The 21769-nt window shown below is 40.3% G+C and overlaps 1 long non-coding RNA gene across 1 annotated transcript in view; it reads right to left on the bottom strand.

Annotated features, from left to right (window-relative positions):
* LOC122424424 overlaps positions 1-21769 on the bottom strand; it is a 277726-nt gene that overhangs the window by 21279 nt on the left and 234678 nt on the right. The window lies entirely within an intron of this gene.

Here is a 21769-nt window from a genome sequence, read left to right as displayed (position 1 = left end):
GAAAGCAAACTTACAGTTACCCAAGGGGAAAGGGAGTGGAGAGGGATAAATTGGGAGTTTGGGATTAGCAGATACAAACCATTATATATAAAATAGATACAGAAGAAGGTCTTACTATATAGCACAGGGAACTATATTCAATATCTTTTGGGAGAGATCAAGATGGTAGAACAGAAGGACATGGAGTTCTCCTCCTCCCACAAATACATCAAAAAATCTACATGTGGAAAAATGCTCACAGAACACCTACTCAATGCAGGCAGAAGATCTCCTAGGATCAAAACTGCACGAAAGGGCTTCCCGGGTGGCTCAGTGGTAAACAACCCGCCTGCCAATGCAGGTGACACTGGTTCCAGCACTGGTCCAGGAAGATCCCACGTGCTGCGGAGCAACTAAGCCCATGCGCCTCAACTACTGGGCCTGTGCTCTAGAGCTCGGGACCACAACGACTGAACCCATGAGCTGCAACTACTGAAGCCCACGCAGCCCAGAGCCTGTGCTCCGCAACCAGAGAAACCACTGCAATGAGAAGCTGGCATACTGCAGCTAGAGAGTAACCCCTACTCACCGCAACTAGAGAAAAGCCCAGGTCTCATTGAAGATTCAGCACAGTCAAAATTAAATTATTAAAATTAATTTATAATAATATTATAACTATATCATACTTATATAATATTATTATAATATCAATTTATAATTTATAATAATAATAAACCTGCAAGAAAGATCACCAAGTGACCATGTACAAAGGAAGGGGAAAACAAAATGGATTCAACATGGGCCTGCACCCCTGGGAGGGTGCTAGGAAACAGAGAGGTTCCCTCACTCTGGGAACCCCCTTCAACAGCTGGGAGATCAGCCAGGACAGGAAGGAACTTCACAGGCTCAGAGCAGAGTGTGGCAATGAGCCTGTGGCGGGCCGACAGAGAGGAACCACGTGGACCTTGGCCATTTCTGTTGGCTGCAGTCCACAGCCTGAGTCTTGCACCTGCTGGCGTGCGCAGTGGCTGGGTGCTGAAACTCAGGTTTCAACAAAAAGATCAGCAGAGAGGACTGGGGCTGGCTGTGGGGAGACAACCCCAAGGGGGTAGAATTTGTATCCACCCCTGGCTGCACTGCAGGTATAGGCAGGATGGAAGCCCAGCCCAGGTCGACCATCGAAGCCCCCTCGTTAATGCACGTTTAGAGAGAAGGGTGAGGCCCACCACTGCACTTTCTTTCCCGAGGGCTCACAGTAGGGGTGGCTCCACCTCTATGAGGTCTGCGGGTGTGCAGCCATGGGCTGACCACACGTGTAGGCGGGGCTGAAACTCTGAGCCAGTCACCCTGGTCCATGTGATTTCAGAAGTGGGGCTGAAACTTAAGCTGTATCTTGGCAGCTTTGGAGGACTGATGCTGCTGGCACCTTTGTGAGCTCAATGCCTGAGTGACATCTGAGCCGACTGCAGGTATTCCCACGGTGGGGTGCGTCCGCATCAGCTGCTGCAGGCTTTGTGGGTGCAAGCATGTGGAGGTGAGGCCAGGGTCGGGGCTCACCCCATAGCTTCCACGGTGGGTCCAGGCATGCGACCGCAGCTTCTTCCAGTACCTGACCTCCATGGATCTGCACTGGAGGCTGTGAGCTCAGTGCCTGAGGGACATCTGGGCTGACTGCCTGCATCTCCACGGCCGAGGGCAGGGCCCAGCCCTGTGGGTGATGGGTGACGTTACAGGTGCACTTCCTGGTGGAAGGCTCCTGTAAAGGAATACTCACTGGCTTCTCTCCCAGCTGAAGCACTCCAGTCCCAGCTACTCACACTGCAGGTCAGAGAGAGAGCTGGGGAGCAGATTCTACCCTGGATAGGGCTTTGAAAATCACGGAGCAAAGAAGAGACCCTGGTCAACATCCTGACCAGCTCTGGTCACACTACCAGTCATGACTCCCATCAGGCAATGATGGCCAGAGCTCACCAAGGAAAGATGTGGTAGGAACCCATACTCAAAAAGGCTCTTGCATTAAAAATACTAGACTCATGCAGGCTACACAGATATACACATCTGAATGCAAAGTTCCAAAGAATAGCAAAGAGAGAGATAAGAAAGCCTTCCTCAGTGATCAATGAAAACAAACAGAGGAGAACAACAGAATGGGAAAGACTGGAGATCTCTTCAAGAAAATTAGAGATACCAAGGGAACATTTCATGCAGAGATGGGCTCAATAAAGGACAGAAATGGCATGGACCTAACAGAAGCAGAAGAGATTAAGAAGAGGTGGCAAGAATACACAGAAGAGCTATACAAAAAAGATCTTCACAACTCAGATAATCACAATGGTGTGATCACTCACCTAGAGCCAGACATCCTGGAGTATGAAGTCAAGTGGCCATAGGAAGCCTCATTACAAACAAAGCTAGTGGAGGTGATGGAATTCCAGTTGAGCTATTTCAAATTCTAAATGATGATGCTGTCAAAGTGCTGCATTCATTATGCCAGCAAATTTGGAAAACTCAGCAGTGGCCACAGGTCTGGAAAAGGTCAGTTTTCATTCCAATCCCAAAGAAAGGCAATGCCAAAGAATGCTCAAACTACTGCACAGTTACACACACTAACAAAGTAATGCTCAAAATTCTCCAAGCTAGGCTTCAACAGTATGTGAACACAGAACTTCCAGATGTTCAAACTGGATTTAGAAAAGGCAGAGATCAAATTGCCAACATCTGTTGGATCATCCAAAGAGCTACAGAATTCCAGAAAAAAACATCTGCTTCTGCTTCACTGATTACACAAGTCTTTGACTGTGTGGACCACAACCCTAAAGGAAAATCCAGTCAATCCTAAAGATAATCAATCCTGAATATTCATTGGAAGGACTGATGCTGAAGCTCCAATACTTTGGCCACCTGATGCCCAGAGCCAACTCATAAGAAAAGACCGTGATGCTGGGAAAGATTGAAGGCAGGAGAAGGGATGACAGAGGACAAGGTAAGGTTGGATGGCATCGCCATCTCAGTGGACATGAGTTTGGGCAAACTCTGGGAGATGATGAAGGACAGAGAAGCCTGGTGTGCTGCAGTTCATGGGGTCGCAAAGAGTCAGACATGACTGAGTGGTGAACGACAACAACAGGCTACAAAGGGACATTTTTACATAAAAACAGCATTTCGAGACCACAGTAGATAACTGTTTCTCAATTCATAGTGTTACAGAAGTGCAGAAGCAGAGGCAACACTCCCAATTAAAAGAATAAGAGAAATTTCCCATAAGAGTGAAGAATGAAGCAGACCTCTCCAGCACGGTAGATCCCTAGTTCAAAAAAGGACATAATAAAAATACTGAAGGAATTAAGAAAGGCTATTGACAGAAATACAGATCACTGTCACAAGGAACTAGAAACTATAAAGAGGAGCCAATTAGAAAATGCATTTGATGAGATGAAGCCAAGTTGCAGTCAATAAATAGCAAATGAAATAATGCAGAAGAAAAAGTAAGTAGTCTGGCAAACAGAATAATGGAAATCACTCAATGAGAATACCAGATATAAAGACAAATTAAAAAAAAATGAAAGGAATATACAAGACCTATGGGACAAGAAAAATGAATCGATCTATGTATAATAGGGATCCAAGGAGAAGAAGAAGGACAAAAAGGGATAAAAAATGTATTTCAAGAAACTATAACTTCCTTTGTGGGATGGGAGACAAGATGGTGAAGTATCAACATGTTAGGTTGTTAGAATAGGAAAAAAGAGTCCCAAATGGCAGTGGCTAAAAGGCAAAGAAAGAGAAAAGCCTGCGAAAATGGAACAAAAGAAAATCCATGCACCAAAGTGAGAACCTCAGGTGAAACAAATACATCTCCTTCCTGTGGCTAGCCCAATTTGCACAGAGCAGGCTCAGGGAGGGAGGAGACAAAACATAAAAAGAGGAAGCCAAGACAGATTGAGGTCTCTCCTTGGGGGTCAGCCCACCCTCACACCTCAAGGGTGTACTATCCTTTGTTTGCTGAATAAAACTCAGAGCTGTAACTGAGCTGTAACACTGGTCCACCATTTCAAATCTTTACTGCAGTAAGACAGAACCAAGGAAATTACACACCCTCCCAACAAACAGAAGAGCTTTGAGCTCACTCCTCTCATGAACATACCAAAATCACAATTAACTGCTAAACAGCCATCAATTAAAAAACGTTCAGTTCAGTTGCTCAGTCATGTCTGACTCTTTGCGACCCCATGGACTGCTGCACACCAGTCCTCCCTATCCCTCACTAACTCTTGGAGCTTACTCAAACTCATGTCCATTGAGTCGGTGATGCCATCCAGCCATCTCATCCTCTGTCATCCCCTTCTCCTACTGCCTTCAATCTTTCCCAGCATCACGGTCTTTTCAGATGAGTCAGTCCTTTGCATCAGGTGGCCAAAGTACTGGAGTTTCGGCTTCAACATCAGTCCTTCCAATTAACATTCAGGACTGATTTCCTTTAGGATGGACTGGTTGGATCTCCTTGCAGTCCAAGAGACTCTCAAGACTCTTCTCCAACACCACAGTTCAAAAGCAACAATTCTTTGGCACTCAGCTTTCTTTATAGTCCAACTCTCACATCCATACATGACCACTGGAAAAACCATAGCCTTGACTAGACGGATGTTTGTTGGCAAAGTAATGTCTCTGCTTTTTAATATGCTGTCTGGGTTGGTCATAACTTTTCTTCCAAGGAGCAAGCGTCTTTTAATTTCATGGCTTCAGTCATCATTTGCAGTGATTTTGGAGCCCCCCAAAATAAAGTCTGCCACTGTTTCCACATCTATTTGCCATGAAGTGATGGGACTAGATGCCATGATCTTAGTTTTCTGAACGTTGAGATTTAAGCCAACTTTTTCACTCTCCTCTTTCACCCAAGATTAACAGGTCATGGTGGAGAGTTCTGACAAAATGTGGTCCACTGGAGAAGGGAATGGCAAACCACTTCAGTATTTTTGTCTTGAGAATTCCATGAACAGTATGAAAAGGCAAAAAGATAGGACACTGAAAGATGAACTCCCCGGGGGGTAGGTGCCCAATATGCTACTGGAGATCAGTGGAGAAATAACTCCAGAAAGAATGAAGAGATGGAGCCAAAGCAAAAACAACACCCAGTTGTGGATGTGGCTGGTGATGAAAGCAAGGTCTGAAGCTATAAACAGCAATATTGCATAGGGACCTGGAATGTTAAGTCCATGAATCAAGGCATACTGGAAGTGGTCAACAGGAGATGTCAAGAGTGAATGTCTACATTTTAGGAATCAGAGAATTAAAATGGACTGGAATGGATGAATTTAGCTCAGATGACGATTATATCTACTACTGTGGACAAGAATCCCTTAGAAGAAATGGAGTAGCCATCATAGTCAACAAAAGAGTCCAAAACGCAGAACTTGGATGCAATCTCAAAAATGACAGAATGATCTGTGTTCATTTCCAAGGCAAACCGTTCAATATCATTGTAATCCAAGTCTAAGCCCCAACCAGTAATGCTGAAGAAGCTGAAGTTGAACAGTTCTATGAAGACCTACATGACCTTCTAGAACTAACACCCAAAAAAGAGGTCCTTTTCATTACAGGGGGCTGGAATGCAAAAGTAGGAAGTCAAGAAACACCTGGAGTAACAGGTAAATTTGGCCTTGGAGTACAGAATGAAGCAGGGCAAAGGCCTGGGTTAACAGGGTTTTGCCAAGAGAACGCACTTGTCATAGCAAACACCCTCTTCCAACAAGACAAGAGAAGACTCTACACATGGACATCACCAGATGGTCAACACCAAAATCAGACTTATTATATTCTTTGCAGCCAAAGGTGGAGAAGCTCTATACAGTCAGCAAAAAACAAGACCAGGAGTTGACTGTGGCTCAGATCATGAACTCCTTATTGCCAAATTCAGACCTAAATTGAAGAAAGTAGGGAAAACCACTAGATTATTCAGGTATGACCTAAATAAAATCCTTTATGATTATACAGTGGAAGTAATAAATAGATTTAAGGGACTAGATCTGATAGAGTGCCTGATGAACTATGGATGGAGGTTTGTGACATTGTATAGGAGACAGGGATCAAGACCATCCCCCAAGAAAAAGAAATGTAAAAAAGCAAAACGGCTGGCTGAGGAGGCCTTACAAATAGCTGTGAAAAGAAGAGAAGTGAAAGGCAAAGGAGAAAAGGAAAGATATACCCATTTGAATGCAGAGTTCCAAAGAATAGCAAGGAGAGATAAGAAAGCCTTCCTCAGTGATCAGTGCAAAGAAATAGAGGAAAACAATAGAATGGGATAAACTAGAGATCTCTTCAAGAAAATTAGAGACCCAAGGGAACATTTCATGCAAAGATGGGCTCAATAAAAAACACTAGAATCTATCAATAACGATATTCTACATCCAAAGACATAAAGAAGAAACCACAATGATATGGTAGGAGAGGCACATACACAATATAATCAAATTCCACATCCCCTGGATGGGTGACCTATAAACGGGAATAATTACATCATAGAAGTTCTCCCACAGAAGTGAGAGTTCTGAGTTTGATGTCAGGCTCCCCAGCCTGGGGGACCAGCATTGGGAGGAGGCACCCCCAGAGCATTTGGCTTTGAAGGCCAATGAGGCTTGACTGCAGAAGCTCCATAGGACTGGGGGAAACAGAGACTCCACTCTTGAAGGGTACATAGAAGGTCTCACATGCACCAGAAACCAGGGCAAAAGCTTCACAGGCGTCTGGGCCAGATGTACCTGCTATTCTTGGGGGGGTGCCCTGGGTAGTTGGTGGGGACCTGTTGTGGCTCACCCTGGGGACATAGAAACTGCTGTCAGAGATTATGGGAGTATTCATCTGCATAAATTCTCGCTGGAGGCTGACATCTTACTTGGGTCATTAGAACCAAGACCTGGGATGCCTCAGGCCAAACAAAAATCAGGGTGGAAACACATCCACACCCATTAGCAAACAAGCTGCCTAAACACTTCCTAAGCCCATAACCACCTCTAGACATGCCCCTTGACATGGCCCTGCCCAGAGGGCCCAGACTCAGCTCCACCCACCAGTGGGCAGGCAAGAGCCCCTCAACTCAGGAAGCTTGCACAAGCCTCTAGATCAACCTCATCCACCAGGGTACACCAGAGGCAAAAATCTACAAGCCTGTAGCCTGTTGAAACTGAGTCTGCAAACAAAGACCAAAACCTACTCTGGGGCCAGCCGGTCCCTAGCCCTTGAGTGACAAGAGGGGAGTGCATTGCTGGGACACATAGGACTTCCCCCAAAGAGGGCCACTTCTCCAAGGTTGAGAAACAAAACATACCATATCATGAAAATACAAATAGTTATTTAGACAAAAATTAGATGGGAGAGGAATATGTTCCGGATGAAGGGACAAGATAAAACCCCAGAAGATCAACTGAACAGCATGGAGACAGACAATCTACCTGGAAAAGGAAATCCATACAAGAAAGAGTTCAGAGTAACAATCAAAGAACTTAGGAAAACAAAGGATGCCAGAAGTAACAAAGTGAGAAGTTACATGTAGTTTTTAACAAAAGGAAAATATTAACAACCAAACAGAGTTGAAGAATAAAATAAATGAAATGAAAAAATACACAGAAGGACTCAATGGAAGAATAAATGAAGTATAAGAATGGATCAGTGAGCTGGAAGACACAGCAGTGGAAATCACTGCAGTGGAACACAATACAGAAAAAAAGAATCAAGGGATCATGATCTGCTGCCACCTCCCTCCTGGAGAAGCTGTGAACTGCTGCCTCCATTTGCCCAAACACCAGGAACAGGCACAGAGTCTGCCTACCTGGACTCCACAAGTGGTGAGAGCTGCCTCCACTCCCATCACGGGCTCCAGGGGTCCCCTGAGCCTCCACCACCACCAAGCACGTCAAGACCAGGCATCAACTACCACATCTGCATACCCCTATCAAGTGCATGAAGATCAGCATGTGCTGAGAAAAGAGGCAATAGGCATCTATACTAAAAACAACCCTGGCACCAGATATATTAAACTCAGACAAGTTACATGGTGATGCCCCCACATACAAAGGCCACAGTAGATAACTGTCTCTTCTAAACTCGGAAGGTAAGAGATATATAAATAAAATAAAGAAGATGAGAAACCACTCCCAGTTAAAAGACCATGAGAACTACCCTGAAAGGCCAAACAAGGCAAGAGACCTCTTCTAATAGACACTGATTTAAAAAAGGATATAATGAAAATGGTGTAATGATAAAGAATCTGTCTGCCAATGCAGGAGACACAAGAGATACAAGTTCGATTCCAGGGTTGGGAAGATACCCTGAAGTAGGAAGTGGCAACCCACTCCAGTATCCTCGCCTGAAAATTTCCATGGTCAGAGAAGTCTGGCCAGCTATAGTCCATGGGACTGCAAAGAATTGAACACAACTGAGTACAATGAGAATATTTAAGGAATTAAGAAAGACTATTGATAGAAATGTGGACTTCCCTGGTGGCTCAGATGGTAAAGCGTCTGTCTACAATGTGGGAGACCCGGGTTTGATCCCTGGGTCAGGAAGATCCCCTGGAGAAGGAAATGGCAGCCCACTCCAGTGCTCTTGCCTGGAGAATCCCATGGACGGAGGAGCCTGGGGTCCTCCATGGGGTCGCAAAGAGTCAGACACGACTGAGCAACTCCACCATTGATAGAAATGCAGAGTACCATAAAAAGGAACTAGAAACTATAAAGAGGAACCAAGAAAAAATAGAAAACTGATTTGCAGAGACAGGAACTTCAGATGAATGAATAGCAGAATAAGTAATTCAGAAGAACAAATAAGACCTAGAAGAAAGAATAATGGAAATCACCAAATCAGGACAGCAGAAAAGCCAAAAAAAAAAAAAAAGCAATATAAGAGACCTGTGGGATAGTAAAAAGTGAACCAATCTACTCATAGCAGTGATTCCAGAATGGGCAGAAAGATAAAAGGAAATGGAAAATATATTTGAAGAAATTTTGGTGGAAAGCCTCCCAAATCTAAAGGAAATAGTTTACCGGTACAGAGGGTTCCAAACAAGATGAACCCAGACAGGCCTACACCAAGACATATGTTAATAAATGGCAAAAGTTAAGGATAAAGAGGATTCTAAAGGCAGCAAGATAAAAATAAAGAGCTAATTACAAGGGAACCCCCATAAAGCTATCAGCTTATTTCTCTACAGAAACACTGCAGGTCAGAAAGGAGTGGCAAGATATAGTCAAAGTTATGAAAGGGAAAAATCTACAATATAGGATATTCCACCTAGCAAGATTATCATTCAGAGTAGGAGAGAAAAATTCTCAGACAAGAAAAAACTAAAGGAATACAGTAACACGAAATCTATCTTAAAGGAAATATTGAAAGGTCTTCTCTAAATAGAAAAGGAGTAAGAATCTATAGGGAAAATATAAATCTCAGTTAAAAAGCAAATGACTTAATTAGCCAGTACACAGATCTTTAAAGAAGCAAAAGTATTCTCTGAAACTGTTAATGACCACCATGAACAGTAAAAGGATGGACATGAAAATGTAAAAGAGGACATCAAAATCATGAAATGTGGGGGAGGAAAGGAATAAAATATAGATCCCTCCACCCCGAATCTGTTTGAGCCTATATGACTACCAGTTTAAGGTACACACATACAGGAAGGGGGTAGCATACTTGAAAATAGGGTAACCATAAATCAAAAAGAGACAATACAGTTACAAAAACCAAAAGGAAAAGAATGTAAGTGTAATACAAAGAAGATCATCAGCCACAAAAGAAACACAAACAGAAAAAGGAAGTGATAAAAAAGAAACATAAAATGAATGGGAGAACAAGGTATAAAATGGCAATAAATACAAATTTATCAACAATTACCTTAAGTTTCAATGGACTAAATGGTCCAATCAAAAGACACAGAGTTGCAGACTGGAAAAAACAGCAAGAGCCTATATTATGCTGTCTACAAAAGATCCACCTTAGGGCAAAGGACTCACATAGATTCAAAGTGAGGGGATGAAAAACCATATTCCAGGTAAACAGAGAATACAAGAAAGTGGGGGTCATAATACTCATTTCAGAAAAAACAGACTTAAAAACAAAGACCATAAAGAAAGATAAAGAAGGACAGTATATAATGATAAAAGGAGGATTTTACATGCATCAGCAAATATGCACCCAATATAGACACACCCAAATACATAAACAAATTCTAACAGACATAAAAGGAAACATTGACAAGACCACAACAATAGCAGGAGACTTTAACACCCCACTCACATCAGTGGACAGATATTCAAGACAGAAAATCAATAAGGCAACAAAGATTCCACTGGTACAACAGAACAGTTAGATTTAATTGATATTTTCAAAACATTACATCCCCAGAACTCAGAATACACATTCTTTTGAAGTGCACATGGAACTCTATCTAGGACTGACCATGCACTAAGAAACAAAACAAACATCAACAACTTTAAGAGTATAGAAATTATCTCAATATCTTTTTTGACTAAATAGCATGAAACTATGAAAAAAATGATTACATGGATACTAAACAAACAAACAAAAAAAAAAAAACAGACTGACTAGAAAAAACAATGTGTGAACATGGAAATTAAGGAGGAAAATAAAAATATGTTGAGACAAATGACAATGAAAACACAACCATAGAAAATCTATGGGATGAACCAAGAGCAGTTCTTAGAGGAAAATTCATAGCAGTACAGGCCTTCCTCAAAAAACAAGAAAAGTTTCAAATAACCAAACCTACCAGTTAAAAGAATTAGAAAAAGAAAAACAAACAAAACAAAACCATAGTCAGTAGAGGGAAGGAAATAAAGATTAGAGAGGAAATAAAACACAATAGAAAAAAATCAATAAAACGAACAGTTGGCTATTTGAAAGGATAAACAAGATAGACAAGCTTCTGGCCAGGCTAGTCAAGAAGAAAAGAGAATCCACATAAACAAACTAAGAAATGAAAAAGGAGACATAACAACTGATACCACAGAAATACAAAATTCCACAAGAGAATACCGTGAACAATTATATGTCAACAAATTTGACAACTTAGAAGAAATGGACAAGTTTCTAGAAACATACAATCCACCAAAACTAAACCAAGAAGCAGAAGATACTTTGAACAGACTGATCACTAAAAGTGAAATAGAATCTGTAACTTAAAAACACACTGCAAACGAAATCCTAGGCCAAATGGCTTCACAGGTCTACCAAACATAAAACGAAAAACTTTTACTGACCCATCTCAAACTCTTCCAAAAAACTGAAGAAGAGAGAACATGCCCAACAACATTCTATTAATATGAAGCCATCATCACCCTGATATCAAAACCAGATAAAGATACCATGAAAAAAGAAAATTACATTCTTTGATGAATATAGATGCAAAAATTCTCAACAAAATATTAGCAAATCAAACCCAACAATGCATAAAAGTGATCATCTACCACAACCAAGTGTAATTCATCCCAAGATCACAATGATGATTCAGCATACACAAATCAACCAATGTGATTCACCATATATATAAAAGACAAAAAGCACATATTTATCCCAATCGATGCAGATAAAGCATTTGACAAAATTCAACATTCATGCATGATAAAAAAAAGTCTTACCAAAGTGAGTATAGCAGGAACACGTCTCAATACAATACATGCTATCTGTGACAAACCGACAATCAACATAATACTAAATGGTGAAAAGCTAAGACTCTCTGCTCAAATCTGGAACAATGCAAGGATGCCCACTCTCAACTCTATTCAACATAGCATTGGAATGTCAGCCACAGCAATCACATGAGGAAAAGAAATAAAAGGTATCAAAATTGAAAAGGAAGAGGTAAAATTGGCATTATGTGCAGATGGTATGATAGTATACATAGAAAACCCTAAAGACACCTAACAAAAGCTCCTAGAACTGGTCAATTCAGCAAGGCAGCAGGATACAAGATTAATATACAGAAACTGGATGTCCTTTTTACATCAACAATGAAGTATCAGAAAAGGAATGTAAAAAAATAATAACTTTTAAATCATACTCAGAAAATTAAAATACTTAGGAATAAACCTGACAAGAGAGATGAAAGGTTTATACGTTGAAAAGTATAAAACATTAATAAAGGACATTGAAGATGACTCACAGAAATGGAAAGATACTCCATGCTCTTCTGTCTGTTTATTTGGCTATACTGCACAACTGGTAGGATCTCAGTTCTCTGACCAGGAATTGAACCCAGGACCCCAGGAGTGGGAGGGCCAAGTCCTAACCACTGAACTGCCAGGAATCCCCATGCTCTTTGCTTAAAAAAACTGATATTGTTTAAACAGCCATACTACCCAAAGTAATCTACAGATCTAATGAAACGTCTATCAAATTACCTATAAAATTTTTCACTGAACTAGAACATATAATGCAAAAATTCATATGGAACTATAAAAGACCCAGATTTGCCAAAGAAATCCTTATGAAAAAGAGTAAAGCAGGAAGCATAATCCTAACAGACTTCAGACAATATTACAAAGTTACTGTAATCGAAATAGCATGTATTGGCACAAAATAGACATATGGATCAACAGAACAGAATAGAGAACCCCCAAAGAAATCCACACACTTACGGTCAATGCATCTTTGACAAAGGAGGCAACAATATAGTACAATGGGAAAAAGATAGTCTCTTTAGCAAATGGTGTTTGAAAGCTGGGCAGGTGCATGTAAATCAACAAAATTAATCTCTAAAATATGTAAGCAGCTCATACAGCTCAATAACAACAACAGCAAAAACACAGCCCAATCAAAAAACAGGTATGGGGAGGGAGGTTCAAGAGAGAGGGACGTATGTCTATCTATGGCTGATTAATCTTGATGTCTGGGAGCAACCAACATAATTCTGTAAAGCAACTATCCTTCAATTAAAAAATAAATTTTTTAAAGTAAAAATAATTTTTTAAAAAAAAGGAAAAAAAAAGGCAGAAGAAAATATAGACATTTCTCCAAAGAAGACATAAGGATGTCCAATAGGCATATGAAAAGATGCTCAATGTGGTAATTAGAGAAATACAAACAAAAGCTACAATGATGTATGGCCTCACACCAATCAGAAAGCCCACTATTAAAAAGTCTAGGAAAAACAAATGCTGGAGAGAGTGTAGAAAAAGGAACCCTCCCACACTGTTGGTGGGAATGTAAGTTGGTGCAGTCACTATGGAAAGCCGTATGGAGGTTCCCTGGAAAACTAAAAATTTGTCATATGATCCAGCAATCCCTCTCCTGGGCATATACCCAAATAAAATGATAATTCAAAAAGATACACACACCCCTATGTTCTCAGCAGCAATATTCACAATAGCCAAGACATGGAAACAACGTAAATGTCTATCAACAGATGAATGCATAAAGAAGATGTGGTGTATACATACAATGGAATACTACTCATTCATAAAGAACAAAACAATGCCAGTTTTAGCAACATGGATGCAACTAGAGATTATCATAACGAAGTGAAGCAAGGAAGAATGAGAAAGACAAATACCATATTATAAACACACATACAGAATCTAAAATCTGACACAAATGAACCAATCAATGAAACAGAAACAGAATCATGACACAGAGAACAGACTTCTGGATGCCAAAGTGGAGGTGGTTGGGGGACGGATGGAGTGGGGGGTTGGGTTTGGCAAATGCAAGCTTTTACAGATAGAATAAATAACAAGGTCCTACTGTATAGCACAAGTATTCCCTGATAGTGCAGCTGGTGAAGAATTTGCCTGCAATGCAGGAGACCCCGGTTTGATTCCTGGGTCGGGAAGATCCCCTGGAGAAGGGATAGGCTACCTACTCCAGTATTCTTCAGCTTCCCTTGTGGCTCAGTTGGTAAAGAATCCCCCTGCAATGTGGGAGACCTAGGTTTGATCCCTGGGTTGGGAAGATCCCCTGGAGAAGGGTAAGGCTACCCACTCCAGTATTCAGGCCTGGAGAATTCCATGGCCTGTTATAGTCCATGGAATCACAAAGAGTCAGACATGACTGAGTGACTTTCACTTTCATTGTATAGCACAGAGAACTATATACTCAGTATCCTATGATAAACCATATTGCAAAAAGATACATAAAAAGAATATATATTTATAAATTAATCACTTTGCAGTACAGCAGAAACATAACATTTGTAAATCAACTATATACGCCAATGAAAAATATTGATTAAAAAAATGAAAAGAAATGAGGACAGTTTAAGAGACTTCTGAGACATCAAACACAGTAACATTCACATTATTGGGGGTCCCAAAAGGAGAAGAGAAAGAAATTATGGGGGGTCCCAAAAGGAGAAGAGAAAGAGAAAGGCCCGTGAAAATGTTTGAAGAGAGAGTAGCTGAAAAATTGCTTAACATGGGAAAGGAACAGTCACCCAAGTCCCGGAAGTCCAGAGACCTATTCAGGATTAACCAAGAAGGAACATAATGAGACACATAGTAATCAAATTGAGACACACAATAATCAAATTGAAAAAAAAAAATAAAGAGAAAATGTGAGAAGAAATGAGGAAAAAATAACAAAGAACATAAAAGGAAACTCCCATAAGGCTTAGCTGATTTTTAGCAGAAATTCTGCAGGCTAGAAAGGTGTGACACAATACATTTAAAGTGATGATAGGGAAAAATCTACAGTCAATAAGGCTATGCAGCAAGGCTCATGTTCAGATTTGATAGAGAAGTCAAAATCTTTATAGACAAATCAAAGCTAAAATTCAGTCCACTAAACCAGCTTTACAACAAATACTAAAGAGGTTCTCTAGGTGGTGGAAAAGAAAAGGTCAGTACTAGAAACAAGGAAATGATAAAATGGGAAAGCTCACTGGTAAAGGCAAGCGTCCAATAAGAGAAATCATCCACACACAAACCAGTAGGAGGGTTAAAAGACGAAAGTAGTAAGATTATCTATATAAAAATCAGTAAGTTAACAGACCCACAAAATAATTAGATGTAAAATACAATGATCAAAAACACTAATCATGAGAGGAGAGTAAAGATGGAGGATATTTACAATTAAGAGATAGCAACTTAGAACAATCATGTATTTACAGAGTGCTGTTTCTAGATCTTATGGTAACCACAAACCAAGAATCTATAATAGATACACACACACCCCCTTAGTGGCTCAGAAAGTAAAGCGCCTGCTTGCAATGTGGGAGACCTGCCTGGGTTGGGAAGACCCCTTGCAAAGGGAATGGCTACTCACTCCAGTTTGGAGGAAGCTTCCCTGGTGACTCAGATGGTAAAGAATCTGCCTGCAATTTGGGAGACCTGGGTTTGATTACTGGGTCAGGAAGATCCCATGGAGTAGGAAATGGCAACCCACTCCAGTATGCTTGCTTGGAGAATTCCGTGGACAGAGGAGCCTGGAGGGCTTCAGTCCATAGGGTTGCAAAGAGTTGGACATGACTGAGTGCCTAACACTTCCACTTTCACATCAAATACCAAGAGAGGATAACAAAAGAGGAAAGGGGGGGAGGGGGGAAGACATACTAAAACAAACCCAAAACAATTTAAAAAATGGCAATGTGAACATACATATGATGATTACCTTAAATGTAAACAGGTTAAACACTCCAACAAAAAGACACAGACTAGTTGGATGGATACAAAAAGACCCGTATATACAACTTCTGAAAGAGACACACTTCAGATCTGCACACTTACACACGGATGTGAGAATGGAAAAAGGTATTCTATGCAAGGGAAATCAAAAGAAAACTAGAGGAGGAATACTTATATTAGGGAAAACACACTTTAAAGACTGTTACAAGAGACAAAGAAGGACACTACATAATAATTAAGGGATCAATACAAGAAGAAGCTACAACAATTGTAAACATATGTACATAAAACAGAAGCATGTCAATATACAAGGCAACTGTTAACAGATACAAAAGAAGAAACTGACCGCAACCTAATAGTGGGGAACTATAACACTCCATTTCCATCAACAGATAGATCACCCAGAAAATCAATAAGGACACAAAGGACTCAGATGACACATTAGACCAGACAGGATTAAATAATAATTATACAGCCATCTCTCCAAAAGCAGCACAATGCACTTTCAAGTGAAACCTTCTCCAGGATAGATCACATACTGGGCACAGAAGATATGAAGCACCCTTTCCAATCACAACACTATGATATTAGAAATGAAGTACAAGGGAAAAAAAAACTGCAAAAAACACAAACATGTGGAAGCTAAACAATATGCTACCAAACAACCAAAGGATCACTGAATAAACCGGGGCCGGGGTGGGGGGGGAAAACACCTCGAGACAAATGAAAACAAAACATGCCAATCCAAAATCTATGGGGAACAGACAAAGCGATTCTAAGTGGGAAATATATAATGATACAGGCTTATCTAAGGAAGCCAAAAAAGTCTCAGACAACCTAATGTTAAACTGAAATCAACTAGACAACGGGAACAAACAAAATTCAGTGTTTCTAGAAGCAAAGAAATCATAAAGATCAGAACAAAAATAAGTGAAACTGAGACTAAGAAATCAATAGAAAAGATCAATGAAACTAAAAGTTGATTCCTTGGAAAGACAACAAATTGATAATCTTAGACAGACTCATCAAAAAAAGGGAGAGAGTTCAAATCAATAAAATCAGAAATGAAAAATGAGTAATTATAACAGACACTGCAGAAATACAAAGGACCATAAGAGACTACTACAAGCAAGCCTATGCCAATAAAACAGACAACCTGGAAGAAATGGACAAATTCTTGGAAAGGGACAATCTCTCAAAACAGAACCAGGAAGAAATAGAAAATATGAACACAATCGCAATTACTAAAATTGAATCTGATTAAAAGAAAAACACCAATACAGTATACTAACGCATATATATGGAATTTAGAAAGATGGTAACGATAACCCTATATGCAAGACAGAAAAAGAGACACAGATGTATAGAACAGACTTTCAGACTCTATGGGAGAAGGCGAGGGTGGGATGATCTGAGAGAACAGCATCGAAACATGTATATTATCAAGTGTGAAACAGATCGCCAGTCCAGGTTGGATGCATGAGACAAGTGCTCGGGGCTGGTGCACTGGGATGACCCAGAGGGATGGGATGGGGAGGGAGGTGGGAGGGGGGTTCAGGATGGGGAACCCATGTAAATCCATGGCTGATTCATGTCAATGTATGGCAAAAGCCACTACAATATTGTAAAGTAATTAGCCTCCAACTAATAAAAATAATTGGAGAAAGAAAAAAAAAGAATGAAACTAAAGAAAAAAGGAAAGGTTGCAACTGCAAACTAATATAACTCAATTGATATAAAATAACTCAATTTTCTAATATAATCGCAAATTAAGTAAGTAAGTGAAGTCGCTCAGTCATATCCGACTCTTTGCGACCCCATGGACTGTAGCCTACCAGGCTCTTCCATCCATGGGATTTTCCAGGCAAGAATACTGGGTGGGTTGCCATTTCCTTCTCCAGGAGATCCTCTCCACCCAGGGATCAAACCCAGGTCTCCCACATTGTAGACAGACGCTTTACCATCTGAGCCACCAGGGAAGTCTAATTGCAAACTAAAATAGCTCAATTGATATAAACAGTTACCATCTGTTGAATGCTTGCTGTGATGTTAGACTGGGTGTTTTATTTACATTATGACATTTATTTCCCACTAGCACTGTTACTGGCTCAATATTCCTCTATTTCTCAGTGAGGGAAGGTAGCAGTTAATTTTCCCAAGATTAGACAGTTAAGTAAATAAGAGCAAAGATTCAAACCTTCTGGATGCAAAACTCATGTTCTTATCCAATGTCAAATCTTTGTCTGCATAATTATTTTGAAGCCCAAACTTGGAGAGATATTTTATAATAGCTAAGCTCACCTCTTCAAAAAGAAGGTTAAATGGGGATAGTGCTTTATTGGATTTAAATGACCTCTTTCTGTAGTAATAAACTGTTGCAAAAGCTCCTGGGCGGGGCGGGGGGGGGGGGGGGGCGGAATTCCAACAAATAAAGTCCAAAACCAGAGGGCTTCACAGGCAAATTCTACCAAACATTTAGAGTTAACTCCTATCCTTCTGAAATGATTCTGAAAAACTGCAGAGGAAAGAATACTTTCAAATTTATGCTATGAGGCCATGATCACACTGATATCAAAACCAGACAAAGATATCACAAAAAAGAAAACTATAGGCCAATAGCACTGATGAACATAGATGCAAAAACCATCAAAAAAATACTAGCAAATTGAATCCAGCAATACATTAAAAGAAAATACACCATGATCAAGTGGAATTTATCCCAGGGGTGGAAGGACTTTTCAATATCTACAAACCAATCAGTGTGATACAACACATGAACAAACCAGAGAATGAAAACCCTCTGATGATCTCTATTCAGTTCAGTTCAGTGACAGTCATGTCCGACTCTTTGTGGCCCCATGGACTGCAGCACGCCAGGCTTCCCTGTCCATCACCAACTCCCAGAGCTTGCTCAAACTCATATCCATCAAGTCGGTGATGCCACCCAACCATCTCATCCTCTGTCATCCCCTTCTCCTCCTGCCTTCAATCTTTCCCCGCATCAACAGGGTCTTTTCCAAGGAATCAGTTCTTCACATTAGGTGGCCAAAGTATTAGAGTTTCAGCTTCAGCATCAGTCCTTCCAATGAATATTCAGGACTGATTTTCTTTAGGATTGACTGGTTGGAACTCCTTGCAGTCCAAGGGACTCTCAAGAGTTTTCTCCAACACCACAGTTCAAAAGCATCAATTCTTTGGTGCTCAGCTTTCTTTATAGTCCAACTCTCATGATGATCTCTATAGATGAAGAAAAATCTTTCAACAAAATCCAACAGCCATTAATGATAAAAAAAAAAAAAAAAAACCTCCAGAAAATGGGTAGAGGAAACCTACCTCAAAATAATAAAGACCATTTATGAGATTGATTATATTCTTTGCAGGCAAAGATGGAGAGACTCTATACAGTCAACACAAACAAGACCTGGAGCTGACTGTGGCTCAGATCATCAGCTTCTTACTGCAAAATTCAGGCTCAAATTAAAGAAAGTTGGGAAAACCACTAGGCCATTCAGGTATGACCTAAATCCCTTATGATTATAGAGTGGAGGTGATGAATAAATTCAAGGGACTAGATGTGGTTGCCAGAGTGCCTGAAGAACTATGGACAGAGGTTCCTAACATTGTACAGGGGGTGGTGACCAAAATCATCTCCAGGAAAAACAAATGCAAGAAGGCAAAGTGGTTGTCTGAGGAGGTCTTACAAATAGCTGAGAAAAAAAGAGACAAGAAAGGCAAAGGAAAAAAGGCAAGATATACCTAACTGAATTCAGAGTTCCAAAGAATACCAAGGAAAGATAAGAAAGCCTTCTTAACTGAGCAATGCAAAAAAATAGAAAAAAACAACAGAATGGGAAAGACTAGAGATCTCTTTAAGAAAACTGGAGATACCAAGGGAACATTTCATGCAAAGATGGGCTCAATAAAGGGCAGAAATGGTAGGGGCCAAGCAGAAGATATTAAGAAGAGGTGGCAAGAATACATGGAAGAACTGTACAAAAAAGATCTTAATGACCCAGATAACCATGATGGTGTGGTCACTCACCTACAGCCAGACATTCTAGACTGTGAAGTCAAGTGGGCCTTAGGAAGCATCACTATGAACAAAACTAGTGGAGGTGACAGAACTCCAGCTGAGCTATTTCAGATCCTAAAAGATGATTCTGTTAAAGTGCTGCACTCATTATGCCAGCAAATTTGGAAAACTCAGCAGAGGCCACAGGACTGGAAAAGGTCAGTTTTCATTCTAATCCCAAAGAAAGGCAATACCAAAGAATGTTCAAATTGCCATACAATTGCACTCATTTCACTTGCTATCAAGATTATGCCCAAAATCCTTCAAGCTAGACTTTAGCAGTATCTGAACTGAGAAATTCCAGATGTACAAGCTGAATTTAGAAAGGCAGAGGAACCAGAAATCAAATTGCCAACATACGTTGGATCATAGAAAAAACAAGGGAATTCCAGAAAACCATCTACTTGTGCTTCATTGACAATGCTAAAGCCTTTGATTGTGTGGATCGCAACAAATTAAAATAGTCTTAAAGAGATGGGAATATCAGACCACTTTACCTGACTCCTAAGAAACCCGTATGCAGTACAAGAAGCAACAGAACCAGACATGGAACAATGGACTGGTTCAAAAGTGGGAAAGGAGTACGTCAAGGCTTTATATTGTCTTCCTGCTTATTTAACTTATATGCAGAGTACATCATATGAAGTGTTGGGCTGGATGACTCACAAGCTGGAATCAAAATTGCTGGGAGAAATATCAATAACCTCAGATATGCACATGATACCACTTTAATGGCAGAAAGTGAAGAGGAACTAAAGAGCCTTTTGATGAAGTTGAAAGAGGAGAGTGAAAAAGTTGGCTTAAAACTCAACATTCAATAAACGAAGATTGTGGCATCTGATCCTATCACTTCATGGCAAACAGATGGGGAAAAAGTGGAAACAATGTCAGATTTCATTTTCTTGGGCTCCAAAAATCAATGCAGATGGTGACTGCAGCTACAATATTAAAAGACACTAGGTCCATGGAAGAAAAGCTATGACAAACCTAGACAGTATATTAAAAAGCAGAGACATCACTTTGTTGACAAAGGTTCATATAGTCAAAACTATTATTTTTCCAGTAGTCATGCTGGATGGATGTGAGTAGTCTCATGGATGTGAGAGGTGGACCATAAAAATGGCTGAGTGCTGAAGAATTGATGCTTTCGAACTGTGATGTTGGAGAAGACTCTTCAGAGTAACTTGGACTGCAAGGAGATCAAACCAGTCAATCCTAAAGGAAATTAACCCTGAATATTCATTGGAAGGACTGGTGATGAAGCTAAACTTCCAAAACTTTGGCCACCTGATGGGAAGAGCCGACTCATTGGAAAAGATCCTGATGCTGGGAAAGATTGAGGAAAGAGGAGAAGGGGGTGACAGAGAATGAGATGGTTGGATGGTATCACTGACTCAATGAACACATGTTTGAACAAACTCAGGGAGATAGGGAAGGGCAGGGAAGCCTGGCATGCTGCAGTTCATGGAGTTGCAAGGAGTTGGACATGACTTAGCTGCTGAATGACAATGACAAACACACAGTTAACATCGTACTCAACAATGAAAAGCTGAAAGCATTCCCTCTAAGAACTGGAAGAAGGCAAGGATGTCCATTGTCATCACTTTTATTCAACACAGTTTTGGAAATCCTAGTCACAGCAATCATAGAAGAAAGTGAAATAAAAGAAATCCAAGTTGGGAAAGAAGTTAAATTGTCAATGTTTCCAAATGACATGATACTATACAGAAAAAATCCTAAAGATGCTATCAGGAAACTATAAGAGCTCATCAATGAATTCAGTAAAGTTGCAGGATACAAAGTTAGTATTCAGATACCTGTTGCATTTCTATACACTAATGATGAGAGACCAGAAAAGGAAATGAATCAAACAATCCTGTTTACCATTACATCAAAAAGAATAAAATGCCTGGGATTAAATATACCAAAGTGGGCAAAAACCTGTACACCAAAAAATGTTAAGAAGCTGATAAATAGAAGACGACACTAACAGATGAAAAAAATGTACTGTGTTTGATTGGAAGAATCAATATTTTTCAAATGAGTGTACTACCCAAGGCATTCTACAGATTCAATGCAATTCCTGTCAAAT

Source organism: Cervus canadensis, chromosome 22 (assembly GCF_019320065.1).
Source record: "Cervus canadensis isolate Bull #8, Minnesota chromosome 22, ASM1932006v1, whole genome shotgun sequence".
NCBI lineage: Eukaryota > Metazoa > Chordata > Mammalia > Artiodactyla > Cervidae > Cervus > Cervus canadensis.
The sequence above is the reverse complement of the archived record's forward strand: the minus strand, read 5'-3'. Positions and strand labels throughout refer to the sequence as shown.